General features: G+C 42.7%; 19 non-coding genes across 19 annotated transcripts; 13 read left to right on the top strand and 6 right to left on the bottom strand.

Moving 5' to 3' along the window:
- The first annotated feature begins 491 nt into the window (after window positions 1-491).
- Window positions 492-563, top strand: trnaa-ugc (transfer RNA alanine (anticodon UGC)). Its single transcript has one exon. It is a non-coding gene; the product is annotated as a tRNA-Ala (tRNA).
- Window positions 564-1,646: 1,083 nt separating this feature from the next.
- trnat-ugu (transfer RNA threonine (anticodon UGU)) lies at window positions 1,647-1,718 on the top strand. The gene has a single exon. It is a non-coding gene; the product is annotated as a tRNA-Thr (tRNA).
- Window positions 1,719-1,905: 187 nt separating this feature from the next.
- Window positions 1,906-1,977, top strand: trnaa-cgc (transfer RNA alanine (anticodon CGC)). The gene has a single exon. It is a non-coding gene; the product is annotated as a tRNA-Ala (tRNA).
- Window positions 1,978-3,246: 1,269 nt separating this feature from the next.
- trnac-gca (transfer RNA cysteine (anticodon GCA)) lies at window positions 3,247-3,318 on the bottom strand. The gene has a single exon. It is a non-coding gene; the product is annotated as a tRNA-Cys (tRNA).
- A 116-nt stretch (window positions 3,319-3,434) lies between these two features.
- On the bottom strand, window positions 3,435-3,506 carry trnac-gca (transfer RNA cysteine (anticodon GCA)). The gene has a single exon. It is a non-coding gene; the product is annotated as a tRNA-Cys (tRNA).
- Window positions 3,507-4,456: 950 nt separating this feature from the next.
- On the top strand, window positions 4,457-4,528 carry trnaa-ugc (transfer RNA alanine (anticodon UGC)). The gene has a single exon. It is a non-coding gene; the product is annotated as a tRNA-Ala (tRNA).
- A 1,369-nt stretch (window positions 4,529-5,897) lies between these two features.
- On the top strand, window positions 5,898-5,969 carry trnaa-ugc (transfer RNA alanine (anticodon UGC)). The gene has a single exon. It is a non-coding gene; the product is annotated as a tRNA-Ala (tRNA).
- A 1,110-nt stretch (window positions 5,970-7,079) lies between these two features.
- On the top strand, window positions 7,080-7,151 carry trnat-cgu (transfer RNA threonine (anticodon CGU)). The gene has a single exon. It is a non-coding gene; the product is annotated as a tRNA-Thr (tRNA).
- Window positions 7,152-7,338: 187 nt separating this feature from the next.
- trnaa-cgc (transfer RNA alanine (anticodon CGC)) lies at window positions 7,339-7,410 on the top strand. Its single transcript has one exon. It is a non-coding gene; the product is annotated as a tRNA-Ala (tRNA).
- A 1,269-nt stretch (window positions 7,411-8,679) lies between these two features.
- trnac-gca (transfer RNA cysteine (anticodon GCA)) lies at window positions 8,680-8,751 on the bottom strand. The gene has a single exon. It is a non-coding gene; the product is annotated as a tRNA-Cys (tRNA).
- A 115-nt stretch (window positions 8,752-8,866) lies between these two features.
- Window positions 8,867-8,938, bottom strand: trnac-gca (transfer RNA cysteine (anticodon GCA)). Its single transcript has one exon. It is a non-coding gene; the product is annotated as a tRNA-Cys (tRNA).
- A 212-nt stretch (window positions 8,939-9,150) lies between these two features.
- On the top strand, window positions 9,151-9,222 carry trnaa-ugc (transfer RNA alanine (anticodon UGC)). The gene has a single exon. It is a non-coding gene; the product is annotated as a tRNA-Ala (tRNA).
- Window positions 9,223-9,906: 684 nt separating this feature from the next.
- On the top strand, window positions 9,907-9,978 carry trnaa-ugc (transfer RNA alanine (anticodon UGC)). The gene has a single exon. It is a non-coding gene; the product is annotated as a tRNA-Ala (tRNA).
- Window positions 9,979-11,061: 1,083 nt separating this feature from the next.
- trnat-cgu (transfer RNA threonine (anticodon CGU)) lies at window positions 11,062-11,133 on the top strand. The gene has a single exon. It is a non-coding gene; the product is annotated as a tRNA-Thr (tRNA).
- Window positions 11,134-11,320: 187 nt separating this feature from the next.
- Window positions 11,321-11,392, top strand: trnaa-cgc (transfer RNA alanine (anticodon CGC)). Its single transcript has one exon. It is a non-coding gene; the product is annotated as a tRNA-Ala (tRNA).
- Window positions 11,393-12,661: 1,269 nt separating this feature from the next.
- Window positions 12,662-12,733, bottom strand: trnac-gca (transfer RNA cysteine (anticodon GCA)). The gene has a single exon. It is a non-coding gene; the product is annotated as a tRNA-Cys (tRNA).
- Window positions 12,734-12,848: 115 nt separating this feature from the next.
- Window positions 12,849-12,920, bottom strand: trnac-gca (transfer RNA cysteine (anticodon GCA)). The gene has a single exon. It is a non-coding gene; the product is annotated as a tRNA-Cys (tRNA).
- A 212-nt stretch (window positions 12,921-13,132) lies between these two features.
- trnaa-ugc (transfer RNA alanine (anticodon UGC)) lies at window positions 13,133-13,204 on the top strand. Its single transcript has one exon. It is a non-coding gene; the product is annotated as a tRNA-Ala (tRNA).
- Window positions 13,205-13,888: 684 nt separating this feature from the next.
- On the top strand, window positions 13,889-13,960 carry trnaa-ugc (transfer RNA alanine (anticodon UGC)). Its single transcript has one exon. It is a non-coding gene; the product is annotated as a tRNA-Ala (tRNA).
- Window positions 13,961-13,968: the final 8 nt, after the last annotated feature.

Consider the following 13,968-nt stretch of genomic DNA (forward strand, 5'->3'; position numbering starts at 1 on the left):
TATGTCCCCACTCTACATGGCACAATGTCCAAGTGGCTTGGCGTTGGTCTTGTAACCAGAAGAACGTGGGTTTTATCCACTTTCATGCATTTTTGTTCATGCAAGACAACAAGCAAAGAAGCTTAATTAAAGGTCTCCATACTTGTTCCTCAGGAACCTCCTTCCTCGGTGCATTGCCTGATTGCGGGTGCTATGTTGTATCTACTAAATGACAGGACATTGCTTGTTGTCTGGCATTGTGGCCAAATGGCAAGGTGTCGATCTCGTAAACCGACGATCACAGCCTTGATCCCTTTCCGTGCCTGAAGGGCTGTTGTGTCTTTCTGTTGAAAATTTCTGGCTTGCTTTAGCATGCTCTTTCAAACATATCTCTGAGACTGTAGGTTGCCCTAAAAGCATGGAAACAATGCAGCATCTTAAGGATGCTGTCTTTGGAAGTCTGCAGAGTTTTGTTGCCAGGATGACAGTGTACACATACGCGACTTTTGTGAGGGGATGTAGCTCAGTGGTAGAGCGCATGCTTTGCATGTATGAGGTCCTGCGTTCAATCCCCAGCATCTCCATTTCTGCTGTTTTGCAACTTGAAAGTAAACATAAAGCCCATGTCTCTGGAAATTGCACAATAAAATCGGCATGTGTACAAGGCATTTGCTGATGAAGTAGCTTTATAAATCTCATTTCTTATAGGCTTCATAATTGCATGCTATAGATTTCTACTCAACTGCCTTTCACAGACAACTCTGCCCTGTGTTCTCAAGCCCACACTTATATTGTAGAAGTGGCGCAATTGCCAAGTTGCCTGGCGTTGGTCTTGTGAACTGAAGCTCACAGGTTTGATCTCTGTTTGTCCCTATTTGTTGATGCAAGAAAAAAGTAAAGTGGTTTAATTGCAGTTTACCATACTTGTTGCTCAAAACCTTCCTACCTCACTGCATGTTTTAATTGAGGGTGCTCTAATGTCTGTGTTACCTTCTGGTTTTCTGCTTTTTAGTTGGACCTCTGTCCAATTCAACATCTGTCTGTTCTTCTTTGCTTTGGTATGCTCTTTCCAATGTATTTGTGACATTGTCGGTTGTTCTAAAAGCATGGGAAAATGCAACAGCTTAACATTAGTCTTTTGCAAGTCTGTACATTTGTCTTGCAATGATAACAGTACACCAATGGCATTGGTTCTTGTCGGGGTGTAGCTCAGTGGTAGATCGCCAGTTCAATCCCCAGTATCTGCTTTGCTGCCGTTTTGCACCTTGAAATAAAACATGAAGCACACATCTATAGAATTTGCAAAAAAGGTGCATTTGTACAAGGCATTTGCTGATGAAGAACCTTGATAGATCTGGTTTGTAGCCTTCATAATTTAGATAGATTTCTTCTTAAGTCCTTTTGAGAGTCAACTCTGCTGTGAGTTCTCAAACTATATGTCCCCAGTCTACGTGGCACAATGTCCAAGTGGCTTGGCATTGGTCTTGTGAACAGAAGAATGTGGGTTTGATCCACGTTCATGCAGTTTTGTTCATGCAAGACAACAAGCAAAGAAGCTTAATTAAAGCTTTCCATACTTGTTCCTCAAAAACCTCCTTGCTCAGTGCATTGATTGATTGCGGGTGCTATGTTGTATCTACTAAGTGACAGGACATTGCTTGCTGTCTGGCATGGTGGCCAAGTGGTAAGGCGTCGGTCTTGTAAACCGAAGATCACGGGTTCGACCCCCGTCCGTGCCTGAAGGGGTGTTGTGTCTTTCTGTTGAAAATGTTTGGCTTGCTTTAGCATGCTCTTTCAAACATATCTCTGAGACTGTAGGTTGTCCTAAAAGCATGGAAACAATGCAGCAGTTTAAGGATGCTGCTTTTGCAAGTCTCCAGAGTTTTGTTATCAGGATGACACCATACAAAGCAATTAACTTTGTGAGGGGATGTAGCTCAGTGGTAGAGCGCATGCTTCGCATGTATGAGGTCCTGGGTTCAATCCCCAGCATCTCCATTTCTGCTGTTTTGCAACTTGAAAGTAGGCATAAATTTGCACAATAAAATCGGCATTTGTACAAGGCATTTGCTGATGAAGTAGTTTGATAAATTTGATTTCTTATAGGCTTCATAATTGCATGCTATAGAGTTCTACTCAACTGCCTTTCGCAGACAACTCTGCCCTGTGCTCTCAAGTCCATAAAGCACACATCTATAGAATTTGCAAAAAAGGTGCATTTGTACAAGGCATTTTTGCTGATGAAGAACCTTGATAGATCTGGTTTGTAGCCTTCATAAAGGCATGCTATAGATTTCTGCTGAAGTCCTTTTCAGATTCAACTCTGCTGTGAGTTCTCAAACTATATGTCCCCAGTCTAAGTGGCACAATGGCCAAGTGCCCTTTGCTGAACGTAGGTCTCTTAAGAGAGGGACTAGACATAGGGGGCACCCGGATTTGAACCGGGGACCTCTTGCTATGCAGTCAAATGCTCTCCCACTGATCGTAAAAGTAATATCTATTAAATGAACTGAAATGTATGGATTGTGCGGTGTGAAACCAAATCTTAACCAAAGTACCTAAATATATACTGGTAGGCAAAACTCTCTGCTAAACACAAAGCAGCCTTAAGAGAGGAAATGGACATATTGGTCATGCGGATTTGAACCGGGGACCTCTTGATCTGTAGTCAAACTCCCTACCACTGAGCTATGCCCCCTTCAATACAACCTCCCTTAAAATATATGGATCCTACATTGATCTTAGTCAGATAAAAAATAGCCCTTAAGCAAGGGATTGGACAAAAGGGGCACCCGGATCTGAACTATACTCCCTTGAAGGTAATATCTATTAAAATGGACTAAAATGCATGGATTCTACTATGTGAAAGCAAATCTTAACCAAAGTACCCTAAAAGGTAGCCAATACCCATTGCTGAATATAGCACCCTTAAGAGATGGACTGGACATAAGGGGAACCCTATGAACTGAAATGCATGGATTCTACTTTGTGAAAGCAAATCTTAGCCAAAGCAACCTATACCCATTCCTGAACATAGCACCTTTTTATGAGAAGCACTGGGCATAGGGGGCACCCAGATTTGAAGCGAGGACCTCTTGATCTGCAGTCAAATGCTGTACCACTGAGCTATACTCCTTTCGATATACACCGGCTTAAAATGTATGGATTCTACCTTGCAACAACAAATCTTAGCCAGATTACACAAATGTAAACTGGTAGCCAACAGGCATTGCTAAAAGTACAGCCTTTAAGCAATGGACTGGATACAGGGGGCACCCGGATTTGAACCGGGGACCTCTTGATCTGCAGTCAAATGCTCTACCACTGAGCTATACCCCCTGGAACATAGTAAGTACTAAAATGAACTGAAATGCATGGATCCTACTTTGTAAAAGCAAATCTTAGCATAAGTACCCATTGCTGAACTTAGCACCCTTAAGAGAGGGACTGGACATAGGGGGCACCCAGATTTGAACTGGGGACCTCTTGATCTGCAGTCAAATGCTCTACCACTGAGCTATACCCCCTTCAATGCAACCCACCTTAAGCAAGGGACTTGACAAAAGGGGCACCTGGATCTGAACTAAACTCCTTTAAAGGTAATATCTATTAAAATGGAGTGAAATGCATGGATTCTACTTTGTAAAACCAAATCTTAGCCAAAGAACCCATTGCTGAACAGAGCATCCTTCAGAGAGGCAATAGACATACGGGGCACCCGGATTTTAAGGTTTAATGTGGTGATGTAGCTCAGTGGTAGAGCGCATGCTGGGTTCAGTCCCCAGTATCTCCATTGCTGCTGTTTCATGCATTGAAGTTAAACATGAAGCACACATCTATAGAATTTGCAAAAACGGCGCATTTGTACAAGGCATTTGCTGAATAAAGAACCTTGATAGATCTGGTTTGTAGCCTTCATAATGGCATGCTATAGATTTCTTCTTAAGTCCTTTTGAGAGTCAAGTCTGCTGTGAGTTCTCAAACTATATGTCCCCACTCTACATGGCACAATGTCCAAGTGGCTTGGCGTTGGTCTTGTAACCAGAAGAACGTGGGTTTTATCCACTTTCATGCATTTTTCTTCATGCAAGACAACAAGCAAAGAAGCTTAATTAAAGGTCTCCATACTTGTTCCTCAGGAACCTCCTTCCTCGGTGCATTGCCTGATTGTGGGTGCTATGTTGTATCTACTAAATGACAGGACATTGCTTGTTGTCTGGCATTGTGGCCAAATGGCAAGGTGTCGATCTCGTAAACCGACGATCACAGCCTTGATCCCTTTCCGTGCCTGAAGGGCTGTTGTGTCTTTCTGTTGAAAATTTCTGGCTTGCTTTAGCATGCTCTTTCAAACATATCTCTGAGACTGTAGGTTGCCCTAAAAGCATGGAAACAATGCAGCATCTTAAGGATGCTGTCTTTGGAAGTCTGCAGAGTTTTGTTGCCAGGATGACAGTGTACACATATGCGACTTTTGTGAGGGGATGTAGCTCTGTGGTAGAGCGCATGCTTTGCATGTATGAGGTCCTGGGTTCAATCCCCAGCATCTCCATTTCTGCTGTTTTGCAACTTGACAGTAAACATAAAGCCCATGTCTCTGGAAATTGCACAATAAAATCGGCATGTGTACAAGGCATTTGCTGATGAAGTAGCTTTATAAATCTCATTTCTTATAGGCTTCATAATTGCATGCTATAGATTTCTACTCAACTGCCTTTCACAGACAACTCTGCCCTGTGTTCTCAAGCCCACACTTATATTGTAGAAGTGGCGCAATTGCCAAGTTGCCTGGTGTTGGTCTTGTGAACTGAAGCTCACAGGTTTGATCTCTGTTTGTCCCTATTTGTTGATGCAAGAAAAAAGTAAAGTGGCTTAATTGCAGTTTACCATACTTGTTGCTCAAAACCTTCCTACCTCACTGCATGTTTTAATTGAGGGTGCTCTAATGTCTGTGTTACCTTCTGGTTTTCTGCTTTTTAGTTGGACCTCTGTCCAATTCAACATCTGTCTGTTCTTCTTTGCTTTGGTATGCTCTTTCCAATGTATTTGTGACATTGTCGGTTGTTCTAAAAGCATGGGAAAATGCAACAGCTTAACATTAGTCTTTTGCAAGTCTGTACATTTGTCTTGCAATGATAACAGTACACCAATGGCATTGGTTCTTGTCGGGGTGTAGCTCAGTGGTAGATCGCGTGCTTTGCATGCATGAAGTCGTGGGTTCAATCCCCAGTATCTGCTTTGCTGCCGTTTTGCACCTTGAAATAAAACATGAAGCACACATCTATAGAATTTGCAAAAAAGGTGCATTTGTACAAGGCATTTGCTGATGAAGAACCTTGATAGATCTGGTTTGTAGCCTTCATAATAGCATGCTATAGATTTCTTCTTAAGTCCTTTTGAGAGTCAACTCTGCTGTGAGTTCTCAAACTATATGTCCCCACTCTACATGGCACAATGTCCAAGTGGCTTGGCGTTGGTCTTGTAACCAGAAGAACGTGGGTTTTATCCACTTTCATGCATTTTTGTTCATGCAAGACAACAAGCAAAGAAGCTTAATTAAAGGTCTCCATACTTGTTCCTCAGGAACCTCCTTCCTCGGTGCATTGCCTGATTGCGGGTGCTATGTTGTGTCTACTAAATGACAGGACATTGCTTGTTGTCTGGCATTGTGGCCAAATGGCAAGGTGTCGATCTCGTAAACCGACGATCACAGCCTTGATCCCTTTCCGTGCCTGAAGGGCTGTTGTGTCTTTCTGTTGAAAATTTCTGGCTTGCTTTAGCATGCTCTTTCAAACATATCTCTGAGACTGTAGGTTGCCCTAAAAGCATGGAAACAATGCAGCATCTTAAGGATGCTGTCTTTGGAAGTCTGCAGAGTTTTGTTGCCAGGATGACAGTGTACACATACGCGACTTTTGTGAGGGGATGTAGCTCAGTGGTAGAGCGCATGCTTTGCATGTATGAGGTCCTGGGTTCAATCCCCAGCATCTCCATTTCTGCTGTTTTGCAACTTGAAAGTAAACATAAAGCCCATGTCTCTGGAAATTGCACAATAAAATCGGCATGTTTACAAGGCATTTGCTGATGAAGTAGCTTTATAAATCTCATTTCTTATAGGCTTCATAATTGCATGCTATAGATTTCTACTCAACTGCCTTTCACAGACAACTCTGCCCTGTGTTCTCAAGCCCACACTTATATTGTAGAAGTGGCGCAATTGCCAAGTTGCCTGGCGTTGGTCTTGTGAACTGAAGCTCACAGGTTTGATCTCTGTTTGTCCCTATTTGTTGATGCAAGAAAAAAGTAAAGTGGCTTAATTGCAGTTTACCATACTTGTTGCTCAAAACCTTCCTACCTCACTGCATGTTTTAATTGAGGGTGCTCTAATGTCTGTGTTACCTTCTGGTTTTCTGCTTTTTAGTTGGACCTCTGTCCAATTCAACATCTGTCTGTTCTTCTTTGCTTTGGTATGCTCTTTCCAATGTATTTGTGACATTGTCGGTTGTTCTAAAAGCATGGGAAAATGCAACAGCTTAACATTAGTCTTTTGCAAGTCTGTACATTTGTCTTGCAATGATAACAGTACACCAATGGCATTGGTTCTTGTCGGGGTGTAGCTCAGTGGTAGATCACGTGCTTTGCATGCATGAAGTCGTGGGTTCAATCCCCAGTATCTGCTTTGCTGCCGTTTTGCACCTTGAAATAAAACATGAAGCACACATCTATAGAATTTGCAAAAAAGGTGCATTTGTACAAGGCATTTGCTGATGAAGAACCTTGATAGATCTGGTTTGTAGCCTTCATAATAGCATGCTATAGATTTCTTCTTAAGTCCTTTTGAGAGTCAACTCTGCTGTGAGTTCTCAAACTATATGTCCCCAGTCTACGTGGCACAATGTCCAAGTGGCTTGGCATTGGTCTTGTGAACAGAAGAATGTGGGTTTGATCCACGTTCATGCAGTTTTGTTCATGCAAGACAACAAGCAAAGAAGCTTAATTAAAGCTTTCCATACTTGTTCCTCAAAAACCTCCTTGCTCAGTGCATTGATTGATTGCGGGTGCTATGTTGTATCTACTAAGTGACAGGACATTGCTTGCTGTCTGGCATGGTGGCCAAGTGGTAAGGCGTCGGTCTCGTAAACCGAAGATCACGGGGTCGACCCCCGTCCGTGCCTGAAGGGGTGTTGTGTCTTTCTGTTGAAAATGTTTGGCTTGCTTTAGCATGCTCTTTCAAACATATCTCTGAGACTGTAGGTTGTCCTAAAAGCATGGAAACAATGCAGCAGTTTAAGGATGCTGCTTTTGCAAGTCTCCAGAGTTTTGTTATCAGGATGACACCATACAAAGCAATTAACTTTGTGAGGGGATGTAGCTCAGTGGTAGAGCGCATGCTTCGCATGTATGAGGTCCTGGGTTCAATCCCCAGCATCTCCATTTCTGCTGTTTTGCAACTTGAAAGTAGGCAGAAATTTGCACAATAAAATCGGCATTTGTACAAGGCATTTGCTGATGAAGTAGTTTGATAAATTTGATTTCTTATAGGCTTCATAATTGCATGCTATAGAGTTCTACTCAACTGCCTTTCGCAGACAACTCTGCCCTGTGCTCTCAAGTCCATAAAGCACACATCTATAGAATTTGCAAAAAAGGTGCATTTGTACAAGGCATTTTTGCTGATGAAGAACCTTGATAGATCTGGTTTGTAGCCTTCATAAAGGCATGCTATAGATTTCTGCTGAAGTCCTTTTCAGATTCAACTCTGCTGTGAGTTCTCAAACTATATGTCCCCAGTCTACGTGGCACAATGGCCAAGTGCCCTTTGCTGAACGTAGGTCTCTTAAGAGAGGGACTAGACATAGGGGGCACCCGGATTTGAACCGGGGACCTCTTGCTATGCAGTCAAATGCTCTCCCACTGATCGTAAAAGTAATATCTATTAAATGAACTGAAATGTATGGATTGTGCGGTGTGAAACCAAATCTTAACCAAAGTACCTAAATATATACTGGTAGGCAAAACTCACTGCTAAACACAAAGCAGCCTTAAGAGAGGAAATGGACATATTGGTCATGCGGATTTGAACCGGGGACCTCTTGATCTGTAGTCAAACTCCCTACCACTGAGCTATGCCCCCTTCAATACAACCTCCCTTAAAATATATGGATCCTACATTGATCTTAGTCAGATAAAAAATAGCCCTTAAGCAAGGGATTGGACAAAAGGGGCACCCGGATCTGAACTATACTCCCTTGAAGGTAATATCTATTAAAATGGACTAAAATGCATGGATTCTACTATGTGAAAGCAAATCTTAGCCAAAGTACCCTAAAAGGTAGCCAATACCCATTGCTGAATATAGCACCCTTAAGAGATGGACTGGACATAAGGGGAACCCTATGAACTGAAATGCATGGATTCTACTTTGTGAAAGCAAATCTTAGCCAAAGCAACCTATACCCATTCCTGAACATAGCACCTTTTTATGAGAAGCACTGGGCATAGGGGGCACCCAGATTTGAAGCGAGGACCTCTTGATCTGCAGTCAAATGCTGTACCACTGAGCTATACTCCTTTCGATATACACCGGCTTAAAATGTATGGATTCTACCTTGTAACAACAAATCTTAGCCAGATTACACAAATGTAAACTGGTAGCCAACAGGCATTGCTAAAAGTACAGCCTTTAAGCAAGGGACTGGATACAGGGGGCACCCGGATTTGAACCGGGGACCTCTTGAGCTGCAGTCAAATGCTCTACCACTGAGCTATACCCTCGGAACATAGTAAGTACTAAAATGAACTGAAATGCATGGATCCTACTTTGTAAAACCAAATCTTAGCCTAAGTACCCGTTGCTGAACTTAGCACCCTTAAGAGAGGGACTGGACATAGGGGGCACCCAGATTTGAACTGGGGACCTCTTGATCTGCAGTCAAATGCTCTACCACTGAGCTATACCCCCTTCAATGCAACCCACCTTAAGCAAGGGACTTGACAAAAGGGGCACCTGGATCTGAACTAAACTCCTTTAAAGGTAATATCTATTAAAATGGAGTGAAATGCATGGATTCTACTTTGTAAAACCAAATCTTAGCCAAAGAACCCATTGCTGAACAGAGCATCCTTCAGAGAGGCAATAGACATACGGGGCACCCGGATTTTAAGGTTTAATGTGGTGATGTAGCTCAGTGGTAGAGCGCATGCTTTGCGTGTATGAGGTCCTGGGTTCAATCCCCAGTATCTCCATTGCTGCAGTTTCATGCATTGAAGTTAAACATGAAGCACACATCTATAGAATTTGCAAAAACAGCGCATTTGTACAAGGCATTTGCTGAATAAAGAACCTTGATAGATCTGGTTTGTAGCCTTCATAATGGCATGCTATAGCTTTCTTCTTAAGTCCTTTTGAGAGTCAAGTCTGCTGTGAGTTCTCAAACTATATGTCCCCACTCTACATGGCACAATGTCCAAGTGGCTTGGCGTTGGTCTTGTAACCAGAAGAACATGGGTTTTATCCACTTTCATGCATTTTTGTTCATGCAAGACAACAAGCAAAGAAGCTTAATTAAAGGTCTCCATACTTGTTCCTCAGGAACCTCCTTCCTCGGTGCATTGCCTGATTGCGGGTGCTATGTTGTATCTACTAAATGACAGGACATTGCTTGTTGTCTGGCATTGTGGCCAAATGGCAAGGTGTCGATCTCGTAAACCGACGATCACAGCCTTGATCCCTTTCCGTGCCTGAAGGGCTGTTGTGTCTTTCTGTTGAAAATTTCTGGCTTGCTTTAGCATGCTCTTTCAAACATATCTCTGAGACTGTAGGTTGCCCTAAAAGCATGGAAACAATGCAGCATCTTAAGGATGCTGTCTTTGGAAGTCTGCAGAGTTTTGTTGCCAGGATGACAGTGTACACATACGCGACTTTTGTGAGGGGATGTAGCTCAGTGGTAGAGCGCATGCTTTGCATGTATGAGGTCCTGGGTTCAATCCCCAGCATCTCCATTTCTGCTGTTTTGCAACTTGAAAGTAAACATAAAGCCCATGTCTCTGGAAATTGCACAATAAAATCGGCATGTGTACAAGGCATTTGCTGATGAAGTAGCTTTATAAATCTCATTTCTTATAGGCTTCATAATTGCATGCTATAGATTTCTACTCAACTGCCTTTCACAGACAACTCTGCCCTGTGTTCTCAAGCCCACACTTATATTGTAGAAGTGGCGCAATTGCCAAGTTGCCTGGCGTTGGTCTTGTGAACTGAAGCTCACAGGTTTGATCTCTGTTTGTCCCTATTTGTTGATGCAAGAAAAAAGTAAAGTGGTTTAATTGCAGTTTACCATACTTGTTGCTCAAAACCTTCCTACCTCACTGCATGTTTTAATTGAGGGTGCTCTAATGTCTGTGTTACCTTCTGGTTTTCTGCTTTTTAGTTGGACCTCTGTCCAATTCAACATCTGTCTGTTCTTCTTTGCTTTGGTATGCTCTTTCCAATGTATTTGTGACATTGTCGGTTGTTCTAAAAGCATGGGAAAATGCAACAGCTTAACATTAGTCTTTTGCAAGTCTGTACATTTGTCTTGCAATGATAACAGTACACCAATGGCATTGGTTCTTGTCGGGGTGTAGCTCAGTGGTAGATCGCCAGTTCAATCCCCAGTATCTGCTTTGCTGCCGTTTTGCACCTTGAAATAAAACATGAAGCACACATCTATAGAATTTGCAAAAAAGGTGCATTTGTACAAGGCATTTGCTGATGAAGAACCTTGATAGATCTGGTTTGTAGCCTTCATAATTTAGATAGATTTCTTCTTAAGTCCTTTTGAGAGTCAACTCTGCTGTGAGTTCTCAAACTATATGTCCCCAGTCTACGTGGCACAATGTCCAAGTGGCTTGGCATTGGTCTTGTGAACAGAAGAATGTGGGTTTGATCCACGTTCATGCAGTTTTGTTCATGCAAGACAACAAGCAAAGAAGCTTAATTAAAGCTTTCCATACTTGTTCCTCAAAAACCTCCTTGCTCAGTGCATTGATTGATTGCGGGTGCTATGTTGTATCTACTAAGTGACAGGACATTGCTTGCTGTCTGGCATGGTGGCCGAGTGGTAAGGCGTCGGTCTCGTAAACCGAAGATCACGGGGTCGACCCCCGTCCGTGCCTGAAGGGGTGTTGTGTCTTTCTGTTGAAAATGTTTGGCTTGCTTTAGCATGCTCTTTCAAACATATCTCTGAGACTGTAGGTTGTCCTAAAAGCATGGAAACAATGCAGCAGTTTAAGGATGCTGCTTTTGCAAGTCTCCAGAGTTTTGTTATCAGGATGACACCATACAAAGCAATTAACTTTGTGAGGGGATGTAGCTCAGTGGTAGAGCGCATGCTTCGCATGTATGAGGTCCTGGGTTCAATCCCCAGCATCTCCATTTCTGCTGTTTTGCAACTTGAAAGTAGGCAGAAATTTGCACAATAAAATCGGCATTTGTACAAGGCATTTGCTGATGAAGTAGTTTGATAAATTTGATTTCTTATAGGCTTCATAATTGCATGCTATAGAGTTCTACTCAACTGCCTTTCGCAGACAACTCTGCCCTGTGCTCTCAAGTCCATAAAGCACACATCTATAGAATTTGCAAAAAAGGTGCATTTGTACAAGGCATTTTTGCTGATGAAGAACCTTGATAGATCTGGTTTGTAGCCTTCATAAAGGCATGCTATAGATTTCTGCTGAAGTCCTTTTCAGATTCAACTCTGCTGTGAGTTCTCAAACTATATGTCCCCAGTCTACGTGGCACAATGGCCAAGTGCCCTTTGCTGAACGTAGGTCTCTTAAGAGAGGGACTAGACATAGGGGGCACCCGGATTTGAACCGGGGACCTCTTGCTATGCAGTCAAATGCTCTCCCACTGATCGTAAAAGTAATATCTATTAAATGAACTGAAATGTATGGATTGTGCGGTGTGAAACCAAATCTTAACCAAAGTACCTAAATATATACTGGTAGGCAAAACTCACTGCTAAACACAAAGCAGCCTTAAGAGAGGAAATGGACATATTGGTCATGCGGATTTGAACCGGGGACCTCTTGATCTGTAGTCAAACTCCCTACCACTGAGCTATGCCCCCTTCAATACAACCTCCCTTAAAATATATGGATCCTACATTGATCTTAGTCAGATAAAAAATAGCCCTTAAGCAAGGGATTGGACAAAAGGGGCACCCGGATCTGAACTATACTCCCTTGAAGGTAATATCTATTAAAATGGACTAAAATGCATGGATTCTACTATGTGAAAGCAAATCTTAGCCAAAGTACCCTAAAAGGTAGCCAATACCCATTGCTGAATATAGCACCCTTAAGAGATGGACTGGACATAAGGGGAACCCTATGAACTGAAATGCATGGATTCTACTTTGTGAAAGCAAATCTTAGCCAAAGCAACCTATACCCATTCCTGAACATAGCACCTTTTTATGAGAAGCACTGGGCATAGGGGGCACCCAGATTTGAAGCGAGGACCTCTTGATCTGCAGTCAAATGCTGTACCACTGAGCTATACTCCTTTCGATATACACCGGCTTAAAATGTATGGATTCTACCTTGTAACAACAAATCTTAGCCAGATTACACAAATGTAAACTGGTAGCCAACAGGCATTGCTAAAAGTACAGCCTTTAAGCAAGGGACTGGATACAGGGGGCACCCGGATTTGAACCGGGGACCTCTTGAGCTGCAGTCAAATGCTCTACCACTGAGCTATACCCTCGGAACATAGTAAGTACTAAAATGAACTGAAATGCATGGATCCTACTTTGTAAAACCAAATCTTAGCCTAAGTACCCGTTGCTGAACTTAGCACCCTTAAGAGAGGGACTGGACATAGGGGGCACCCAGATTTGAACTGGGGACCTCTTGATCTGCAGTCAAATGCTCTACCACTGAGCTATACCCCCTTCAATGCAACCCACCTTAAGCAAGGGACTTGACAAAAGGGGCACCTGGATCTGAACTAAACTCCTTTAAAGGTAATATCTATTAAAATGGAGTGAAATGCATGGATTCTACTTTGTAAAACCAAATCTTAGCCAAAGAACCCATTGCTGAACAGAGCATCCTTCAGAGAGGCAATAGACATACGGGGCACCCGGATTTTAAGGTTTAATGTGGTGATGTAGCTCAGTGGTAGAGCGCATGCTTTGCGTGTATGAGGTCCTGGGTTCAATCCCCAGTATCTCCATTGCTGCAGTTTCATGCATTGAAGTTAAACATGAAGCACACATCTATAGAATTTGCAAAAACAGCGCATTTGTACAAGGCATTTGCTGAATAAAGAACCTTGATAGATCTGGTTTGTAGCCTTCATAATGGCATGCTATAGCTTTCTTCTTAAGTCCTTTTGAGAGTCAAGTCTGCTGTGAGTTCTCAAACTATATGTCCCCACTCTACATGGCACAATGTCCAAGTGGCTTGGCGTTGGTCTTGTAACCAGAAGAACATGGGTTTTATCCACTTTCATGCATTTTTGTTCATGCAAGACAACAAGCAAAGAAGCTTAATTAAAGGTCTCCATACTTGTTCCTCAGGAACCTCCTTCCTCGGTGCATTGCCTGATTGCGGGTGCTATGTTGTATCTACTAAATGACAGGACATTGCTTGTTGTCTGGCATTGTGGCCAAATGGCAAGGTGTCGATCTCGTAAACCGACGATCACAGCCTTGATCCCTTTCCGTGCCTGAAGGGCTGTTGTGTCTTTCTGTTGAAAATTTCTGGCTTGCTTTAGCATGCTCTTTCAAACATATCTCTGAGACTGTAGGTTGCCCTAAAAGCATGGAAACAATGCAGCATCTTAAGGATGCTGTCTTTGGAAGTCTGCAGAGTTTTGTTGCCAGGATGACAGTGTACACATATGTGACTTTTGTGAGGGGATGTAGCTCAGTGGTAGAGCGCATGCTTTGCATGTATGAGGTCCTGGGTTCAATCCCCAGCATCTCCATTTCTGCT

This window comes from Astyanax mexicanus, chromosome 11, assembly GCF_023375975.1.
Source record: "Astyanax mexicanus isolate ESR-SI-001 chromosome 11, AstMex3_surface, whole genome shotgun sequence".
Classification (NCBI taxonomy): Eukaryota; Metazoa; Chordata; class Actinopteri; order Characiformes; family Acestrorhamphidae; genus Astyanax; species Astyanax mexicanus.